The 10,135-nt window shown below is 45.2% G+C and overlaps 1 long non-coding RNA gene across 2 annotated transcripts; it reads left to right on the top strand.

The window, feature by feature from the left end:
* The first annotated feature begins 4,808 nt into the window (after positions 1–4,808).
* LOC132244561 (uncharacterized) lies at positions 4,809–6,139 on the top strand. Of its 2 annotated transcripts, none has more exons than XR_009456134.1 (3): positions 4,809–4,874; positions 5,119–5,250; positions 5,415–6,139. It is a non-coding gene; the product is annotated as an uncharacterized LOC132244561 (long non-coding RNA). The 2 variants fall into 2 exon arrangements; XR_009456133.1 differs by having other exon boundaries at positions 4,809–4,912.
* The last annotated feature ends 3,996 nt before the right edge of the window (positions 6,140–10,135 follow it).

Below are 10,135 nucleotides of genomic sequence, written 5' to 3'. Positions count from 1 at the left end.
ATGGTATGGGCAGTGTGGTATGTACTCCCTTGGTTCTCAGACTAGTGTCCTTGTTGTGTTAGACAACCTGTTTGCTTTCAGGGCCATGAGATACTTTGTGTGTGTGAGACCGAAGCTCTTTAGAAATCATTTAACCCCTGCAGCCCATATTGAACCCTTTTTAATGCATATATTTATATCTATAAGCCAATTACCCCCAAACAAGCCTTTAAATACCATTTCTAAGCCAACAGCTAGTACAGATCAGGGACTACAGGTTAATGCTATAGTGCAGTGTTTCCCAACCAGTGTGCTGAGGCACAAAAGTGTGCCATCAGAAATGAACAGTTATGCTGTGGAATTTTACCATGGCAATGAGCTACAATAGATATGAGGATGGGGAATGCCTTAACACAGGGGCGGGCAATTATTTCAGGTGGAGGGCCGCTTACCCAGTTTTGGCAAGCTGTCAAGGGCTGCATGGGTAGCCCTGCCCTTTGACGGGTGCCTTGCCCCCTGGTCACCATCTTGTTCTGAGTGGTTCCACACACCAGTGCTCCAATGTCTTGGGACCAATGTCCCAGGGCCAGTGTCCATGGGGCCCTGAGCAAGGTGCAGGCTGGCAGGGATCTGTGGAGCCAGGCTGGGCTGCACCAGCAGCGAGAGGGGGGAGCTGGCCTGGCTCCATAGAGCTCCTGCCAGCCAGGACCCCGTACCCCTGCTGCCCTGCTCTGCGCCCTGATGGCACTGGCCCTGAGACACCCAGTGTCACCTGAGCCCGGCAGTACAAGTGGGGGGTAGTGCACAGCCCCAACCCTCTTCTCACTGGCAGGGAAGGAACTTATGCAGAGAGCAGGGAAAAGGAGCCCAGTGCTCCCTGCTGCAGCCACTCGCAGCCTGTGCAGGGCTTTCCTGAGCAGGCACAGGCAGCCCCACATGGGCTGCGAGCAGCTGCAGTGCGGGGCACTGGGCATGGGACAGGGGAGGGGCTGCTTCCCCCCCCCCGTGCTCAGCACCAGCTTGTAACCTGCCCCTGCTGCCAGCCTGGGCTCTGCGCCAGCTCTGGGCTCCCTGTTGGGACTGCACCATGGCGGCAGCAGCTGCGGCCCCTGCCACTTGCGCGCTGGGCAGTGTTTGCTGATGCTGCCCACGTGGAGCTTGTGCACTGGGCAGCACAGAGGTGGTGGTGGCAAGCTGGTGCGGAGTGTTGGGGAAAAGCAGCCTCTCACCCACTCCATGGCCAGCGCCCTGCGCTGCAGCCATTCATAGCCTGTGTGGGTCTGCCTGTGCCTGCTCAGGACAGTATGGGCTGTGAGCAGCTGTAGCAGGGAGCATGGGGGAGGGGCCGCTCTTCCCCACATTCTGCACCAGCTCCTTCCCTGCCCTCCCTCCCCCACTTACCTGAGCTTCCCGCGCCAAGACAGCCACGTGGTCGCAGGCCAGAAGCCCCTGCTGGGACTTCCAGCTGCGGGGCAGGGCCAGGTGGGTCCTGCTGTTGCACCAACCCACCAAGGATTCCCCTGGATCCTATTGCCCCTGGCTCCTGTCATTTTTTTTGATAGGAACCAAGGACAGATAAATTTTAATTTTCAAAAAAAATTTAGGGGCCCCGTGGGCTGGCTAGAATGGCCTCACGGGCTGGATCCTACTCCTGCCCTAACAGGTGTGCCACAAATTTTTTTTAATAAATGTAAGTGTGCCTGGGACTGGAAAAGGCTGGGAAACACTGCTATAATGGCCAAATGCTGTAAGCAGACCACCACTTTCTGCACAGCTTTGATTTCGGAATTGTTTTTTAACTTAATGGACTAAGTACCATCTTTGCAAGAAGCTAAAAGAGCTTCTGTATTAGGCCTGTGCAAATACAAAAATATTCAATTCAGATTCAGATTTGGCTGATTCGGCTGATTTGGAGGACAGTGATTCCATTTGGTGATTCTAGTGCCGAGCGCTGCCAGGCTCCGGGTGACTGCTGGAGCTGCCCCAGCTCCCAGACAGTATGTGGCACCCTGCCAAGCCGTGCTGTACCCATGCCATGGGGCAGCTGCCACTCAGGTGCCAGGTGGGGAGGCAATCCCTGCTACCCACCACTGCTCTGTGCTGTATGGGGTGGGCTCTGCCATGAGCCCTCAGAGGCTCTGATCCCTGCTGCTGCAGCTGATGATTACAGGGCTTTTTTTGGTCTGTTTTTTTTAAGTGCTGGGAGGCTAGGGCTGGGCAGGGCAGCCATGGGTGCTGCTCCCATGGCTCCCCCTGCCCGGGAAGAGGCAGGCACAGCTGAAGGAGCCACGGGAGAACCTGGAGCTGCCCGGCTGTGCCTGCCTCTCCCTGGCCGATCCAAATCTCGGAATCTTTTCTGAATCAATTCAGAGGCTTCAGATTCAATTCAGACCTTTTAATGGGTCTCCTGATTTGATTCGGAGATTCGGCTACCAAATCGGGGCGAATCTCCTCCAAATCAAATTGGTGACTGAAGCTTTGTACAGTCCTATATTGTATGTCTGAATTTGTGGAAGAGACAGCAGTGAGATGCAAATTATCTCTATTTTATGAATGGGAAACAATTGTACCTTTTATGCAGGGCTGTGGTCTGGGCTTGTGGATTTACAAAAGCATATGAGTCCAGATAGTTTGAAAACTGCTTCTAATGTTGACTTATGGTATATGACCTTGGGCAAGTAACCTTCCATTTTCTTTGATATAAACACCTCTCCAGAGAGCACCACTTAACTATACACAAGAGTAAGAGTAGCAGATTACCTGGTTTCCAAAACCACTAGAACCACTCAGAACCAGTTAGTAATTTTCAGCAGCAGTTTTCTTCCAAGGAAGCCAATGAGTGGCAACTTTTGTAGGAGTGTTGAAACTTGTAACTGAGTAATATCTGTTAAGTTCTATGTACAGTAAATGTAAAGCCATATAGAGGAGAGTCAGTGGTGGGAGGTGGAATAAAGCGGTTCATGTTTGGCCTCATGCTCAATTCAGTACAATACGTATTCTGTAGTGGGAAAAAATACAGATGTGCTTCCTTTTGGTCCCTTTTAATATAGATGTAGGGTCGGAAGGGACCTAAGTAGATCATCAAGTTCAACCCCCTGCCCTGGGCAGGAAAGAATATTGGGCTCGTATGACCCCAACTAGGTAATTATCAAGCCTCCTCTTAAAGACCCCCAGGGTAGGAGCCAGCACCACTTCCCTTGGAAGTTGGTTCCAGATCCTAGCTGCCCATCATAGATATCATGATGATTGAAAACATATTGGGGGGGAAAAAAAATCATCAAAAGTGTTTGCAAATCTGCAACTTTTACTAAATTTCTTCGCTATCCAACTTTAAACTGGAAAATGTTAAATGGCAAAACCACTTGAGACATGTCCAGACAAGTGCAGACGTGTGGTACGCAGTGCTGCAGACTTCTCCGTGATGCTAACTTTCAGTGAGCAGGGGGTTTTAACACTGGGAAATCCTGGTGTCAAAAAAACCTATGCTTTAAAAGCAGTGTAGCACATGTGGCAGCAGTGTGTTTCAGTGGAAGCTGGCTGTCTGGAGCCATGCTCGGGCTGCCGGCCAAGCTCCATGCTGCCAGGTTGCCATGGCTACAGCCCCCAGAGGCCCTCAGGACTGCAGGTAAGGCTGCTGGGCCAGCCCAGGTGCTGGCCCCAGCGTCCCCTACCCCATTCATGGCAATGCACTATGTGTCAGAGTGTGCATGCATGGGCATTTCCCAGGGACAGGTATTGTCCTGCTGCTGTTTGTCCCCAGGGAAACGTGTTTTTGCTAATGGTGTATATTTTGCCTAGCTTTAATCAGAGTTCTGTCAGTAGCCTAAAATTAACAATAGGGTTACCATTTAGCTGACACTCATTGGCTTCTTTGGTAGAAAACTTTAGCTGAAAGTTACTAACTTGTTCTGAGTGGTTCTAGTGGTTTTGGAAACCCGTCAGTCTGCAATTCTTACTCTTGTATATAGTTAATTGTGCTCTCTGGACAGGTGTTTATATCAGGGAAAACTGGGAACACAGCTGAGTACCTGTTTCAGTGGGCATAGGGAATGAATGTTTTTGATCCGTGGATAAATGGAGGTCTCCATTTCTCAGAGCAGTCAAACCGCACGTCTGAGGAGCAAAAAAAAAAAAAAAAAAAGAAAAATTGAAACAACACTGATATTTATAAATAAAACCATCCCCAATATATTTGATTAACTATTATAAAGTTATAAATCTTTTGGTAAGAGATGTCTTTAATGTTGCCATTATTTCATTAGATTGACAACAATAGTACTAAATAGGGTTTTCTAGATCAGTAGTTATTGCATGCTGCTTCTTTTTTAAAGCATCACTATTAGATAGTCTTTCTCAGAGGATTTTGCAGATTTCTATAATCTTATTAGGTAAAAACTTAGCAAGATATTTTTTTTGTCAGTGGTCTTGTCAAATGCACTGCTTTCCTCATCCAACTTTTAGTTAATCGTTTTAAAAAACAATTTGTCTCAGTCCTCTCAGACTTTTTGTTCTGAAACCCACTGCAGTCTCTGTTTTGATGTATATTTCATGCAGATGTTAAAATCTAGTCTAACTTCAGGTTTTACTTTTTTTTAATATAATTAAAATAGACTGTTTATTTCTCTGTAAAAGCAGTACAATAGGTCTGATTTTATTATACAAGTTCTACATCATGCCAGATGAAGGCAGCATGATGAGGTAGATTCATCTCACATGGCAGTAGCCTGAAACAGCCTAATTATTTTCCCCAGCTGTGACCAAGTGAGCCAATTAGGAACAGCTGCTAGGAAAGAGGGCAGCTCAGGCAGAATGGGGGCAGCAGGTGGAGGGGTTGGAAGCTTCAGAGAAGCTGTTGAAGAAATAACATGGAAGCACGGAGCTGCTAAGCAAAGAAGGTAGGAAGCAGTCCAGGCAAGGAGTAAGGGATAGGAAGGTATGGTCTTCTGCTATTTAATACAGTGTTGGCTAATGGGAACCCTGAGAAGAGGTTAGACTTAGGCCTCTGTGAAAGTGGGGCAGGAAGGGGGATGATGGTCAAGAGGGTAAAGGGGCTAAGGAGCTGTTGGAAAGGAAGAGGAACAAGGCTGGGTGTGTGTGATGTTCTCTGGCACTGGAGTGAAAGTTCAACTTTTCTTCTAGCCTATAAGCTATGCTAATAGAAGGAGTCATGGACTACTTCATGAACAAAATAAATAGTTTCCTGGACCTGGCCACAACTGGATGCCATAGACTGGTCCATCTGAAAGCACTAGACTGGACATAACCTGAAGTGTGCGTATACCCAAATGACTTCTGTTCTACCTTTCGTGATAATGGGACCTTGTGTATTAAGCATGTCTCCAAGACAGGGCTTTCCAAATTACTGCTGCTTCTAAAGAGAGAGATTTCTGGAATTACAGTATAGTACTATAAGGATTTTTTTTTTTTTTTTTCAGAGAAAAAACAAAATGGCACACGACTTGTTCTAGAGAGAGAATTTTTTAAGATAATAGAAAATTCTTAAAGAGCGGCCTTGATTGGGAAGGCATTCAGGAAAGATACCAAAGAAAAAAAGAAGCAAAGGAACTTTTTCAAAAGCAATAACATGCCTGTAGCTATATATATCTATAGATATATATAAATTCCTGCTTCCTTTTTTTTTGTTTCAGCCCTGCATACCCTTTCTACTATTGCCCTTTGTTTCCTTTTTGTTTACATCATTTTTTCAAGTAGCTTTACAAAGTTCATACCAAAAATTTTCATCTTGTGAGTTGTGACATGTTAATCAGATTAATTATAACTTGGCTTTGTTTCTTGAAATACTTGGAAAAAAAGCATGTTTGTTGTGTGTTTTTGTTTGTTTTTTTTAATCATAGAAAAACTTAACTTTATTGTAAAAAGAATAAAGGGCCATGTGGTACCTTTTGAAAACCACAGACTTTCCCCCTTAAATTCTCTCCACTGGAAAGTCTCCATGCAAAGTAAACAGGGGTGATTTAAAAAATACAAATAAAAAGAGGGGTGGGGGATTAGGATAAAACATTAATTCTTTGGTTTAAATTAGAATTCTTAATTTGTTTCTTTTTAATTTGGAACTTCTTACTAAAAGCAGGCTAAAATGAAATGGAAATTGAATAAAAACATAAGGCCTTAATTTGTAATATTTTAAAATATTTAAATACAAAATAAATATGCTGAATCCAGAAGCTGCTGGCAGAAAGTTTAAACTAGTCTGTATTCATTTGATTCTAACTTTTGAAGCCAAGCTGTATCAAAATGTGACAGTAGGCCACATACTGTATTGAGGGATTAATCTTTGGGTGACTCAAGGGCTGTGCTGCCGAGTGCAAGGGAATCTGGCAAAATTATCACAGGCATTAGGATGAGGCCTCTGACTACAGGAGGCCCCATGATACCACCAGGATTAAATTCCAGCTGCTTCATACAAGCAAAATTATTATCTAGTACATAAACAGTATATCAGTCACTGCTTTCTAAAATGTTTAACTATTAAGAATCTGAAAATATGAAGCTTTATATTTAAATAAATGTACACTGATGTGATGCATAAAGATGCACCAAATATAGATTGAAGGTTCTATTTAGTGGTTCATCTTCATATTTCAATGGCTAACTGAGGAGAGAGTACCCTTTACAAAATTACTGAAATACAAGAAGAAAAGCTCATCTTAATGGAGGCTTTTAACTTGCAGAGTTAAATATCTGTATTTAAATTGGTCTACCCTGGACACAGCAAGCCCATGTTATGGCATAGATTTAAGATCAGGTGCTTTCTGCCTCTAGTGTAAGTGACTGCACATAACCCATTTTCAGATGTCTATTCCTTAATCCCTCTGGGTTAAGAAAAGGAAGTTGGTGTATTTTCTTTTTATGTGATCAACAATAGCAGGAGACTATTTCTTAGTGGATATCATTATTCAGTCCTTTTGAGGATGCAAGCAGAAATGCAACTATTTTCTAACTAGCTTTTTATTAATGTGGGTATTAAGGGATATTTGAATTCATTCCCATTCTTGTGGCTTATTAAAAAGTATCTACCACTAAAACAAATAGTTTTCCTGGTAAACAACAGCTTTTTTAAGCATTTTTTTTTTCTTCATAAGGTAACCTGTCTCTATCCAAATGCTTTTGTGTACCAGAAAAAAAATTATATTCCAAGAAGTCATATGAGATGGATTCTGGCTTTGTCATTATCACACATAGCAGAAATCCCCGAGGTCCCTGTGGTCTATTCATTACATTTGTCAGAGTACTCCTCACACAACCCTATATAGTCCTCATACACAATGGTGATCCACATTAGTATAGCAGGCTATTTGTATTTTTTTTTTAACTGTACAGTGGTGGTTTACAAGAGAGGCTTAGAACACTGATGCATTGTTATTCTAGGTAGTCCAAACCTCCCCCCCCCCCCCTTTGCTATAACTTTTTAAAGATGATTAAAGCATGTTTGTTTTCTCTTAAAAGATAAGTATTCAGGTTTTGTGCATTTTTGATTGTTCACTTTAAAATTGTGTACGGTGTCTCTGCATTTCAGTCAAAATGCAGCCAGCAAGGTTTCAGTTGGGTACTAGTAACCTGGAGGATTATAATCCTCCCAAGTCATCTTGTTCTCTCCTGAGACATAACCTACATATATTTCCTTGTTTTTGCTTAGGCAAGAGACTTGCACAAAGCAAGTGGGGGCTATTGTTCCCTGGGTGCTGTGGCAGTTCTAGAGCCCTATGCCACACTGCACTAGGGCCCCTTGTAATGATTAGATTTTGTTATGAAAAATTTTACATCAGGGGCCAAATGAGGAGTGAGAAACTTAGTCCAAAGTATAAATGTTTTGGAATGTCATTAGCATGTGAAAATAGAGGTTAATGTAATAGAAGCCTGTAACCTTTAACTGTAGTGGATTTTACTTGGTACCTTCTATAATGGAGAGAGAATTGTTTCTATCGTTCATTCTGCTTTGCTGGGCACTTGGCAGCAAGAAGGGCCAGGTTCACGTTTTGGGGTACCCACTGAATTATACCAGTGGCTCAAGCCCCCACCCAGAAATCTGGGAACATGAAATTTGACTGGGGATTTATCAGTGTAGAATACCCCACTCTCGCAGCCAGTACAAACCCATGAACACAAATTTATTATCAACCCCCCCCCACAAAGAAACCCTTAAACCCCATATAAATGCTATCTCTACAGCTATAGTTCATAGGTTGAACCTCTTTGTAGAGACTTTGCCCAGCCCAGTCTAGGGCTTGGGCTTCCCAAATGGTTAGTCCCAGGGTCCACACTGGAGTGGCCTTACAATTGGGGTTCACCATTCATTGGGAAGCTGCTTGTGGTCAGTAGTTTGGTTGTGGTGCAAGGGGCCCCTCATCACTCCTGGAGAAGTAATAGAGTGCTGATTTTTGCTCTGATGGAGAGGCTGTGTGGGGGTGGGGTCTGCAGCTCCAGCCAGCATACACCTTCCCCTCCCCCGCCAAAAAAACTTTGGGCTGGTTTAGGTAGCCTGCTGAAACAAAAACTACAGAACAAGCTCCAAAGGGAGCCAGGTTGATCACTAGCTACAGCTGACCCAACCACACAGCTTGGCTGGAGCGAAGCACCATCAAAAGAAACAGGGGAAAAGCCAGATCTACTCTCTAGACCTGGGCTGCAGGCAGTTTCGATCCACAGCTCCACTGGGAGCAGAAAGTTGCAAACCTGAACCCCAGCCCAGAGTTGGCAAGATTAGAAACTCCCAGGTTTCAACCCTGTCTAAGACTGCCAGGCCTAATTCCTGGCCAGTGAACCCAAGGAGTCAAAACCCTCTTCCTCAGTATTAATCCCTTAAAGCCTCAGAAAAGGGAGAAGAAAAGGAGGAGAGAGGAGTTCCCAGACACTAGGACAGTTCTCCCTCCCTCTCTACTCTACCTCAGTTTCCCCTTTATCTAGCTGCAGATTTCTTCTCCGTGGAGGAGACTTTGCTCTTGAGCAGCCCCTAGCAGCTATGCCTCCTCCCCAAACCAGCCCAGCTCACCTTGTATCCCTTACCATGACATCACCTTAGCCTTGTCCAGACAGGGAATGCCACACTTCTCTCCCTCCCCCTGCCTCTCTCTCTCTCTCCCAATTTGCCTTAAGAAATATTTGCCACCCCTGGCCAATCAAGCCAGAGGATTTTATGTATCTTATCCACATACAAGGCCCTAGCTTTCCATGTGCAGAGTACATGGTCAGAACAACAGGGGGGTTCATGTAGCTAGGCTGCATGTTTTCTCCTCAGCAACAGGCTAGAGAAGAAAAGGAAAGGAAGAAAAAGGTAAATACAGAAGAAACTCATGATGCACAGCAACCAAAGGCACTACTAGAGGAGTATTTGCTGCTAGCCTGCACCTGTAGGGAGCGAACTAGGAAAGCCAAAGCTGTAACTGCACTCCAACTGGCTACATGAATCAAGGACAATAATAAGTCCTTCTTCAGATACGTGGGTGTGCGGGCCGGAGGCGAGCCGGGCCCGTCTTTGCACATGTGGACTGTGGCCAGCAGCCCAGGCATGCGGGGCCGGAGAAAACCGCGGGGCGGCAAGGTACCTGTGAGCTAGAATTAGTTACGGAGGCATAGTGGTTGATTGAAAAGATTATTTACTTACACCCAAGATGGTCGCGGTGTAGACTGGACAGTTTCCCAGGTGCAGCTCCACTTAAATCTTCATTGGAGGACTCTGACAAATTTGGTTCTTTGGCCCCGGAGTTGTTTAGGCTCCGCGGGTTCGGCAATTCTTTCCTCACGGAGTTGCTGAATCTCCATGGGTTTTGTTCGGTTCCCAGGCCCCCGGAGCTGTTAAGACTCCGTGGGTTCAAAAATTGGGTATATAGGATAGGGATACGTCTAGGATTGTGCTCGGCGACGGGGAGAGGCCAGAGGCTGTTTAGACCTCTGTTGCCTGCTTAAGAAAGGCACGTTGGGTCCGCAAGGGTCCACATCGCTTGGAGATCTTCACACAGCACGAAGTCTCCTCCTCCTGGTGAGTTTTGTCTCTCTCCAGTTTTCCTCTCTCTCCGACTTGGGCGGAAACTACCCAAGCCTTTTATACGGCTAGCAAGCCAATAGCTAGCCGCCACGTATGCCTTCATTCAGAACTGGCCAATAATGTGGCGCGAATCTAAATACAAATGGCGGGAAC

The sequence above is a fragment of the Alligator mississippiensis genome, chromosome 12 (assembly GCF_030867095.1).
Source record: "Alligator mississippiensis isolate rAllMis1 chromosome 12, rAllMis1, whole genome shotgun sequence".
Taxonomy (NCBI): Eukaryota; Metazoa; Chordata; order Crocodylia; family Alligatoridae; genus Alligator; species Alligator mississippiensis.
The sequence above is the reverse complement of the archived record's forward strand: the minus strand, read 5'-3'. Positions and strand labels throughout refer to the sequence as shown.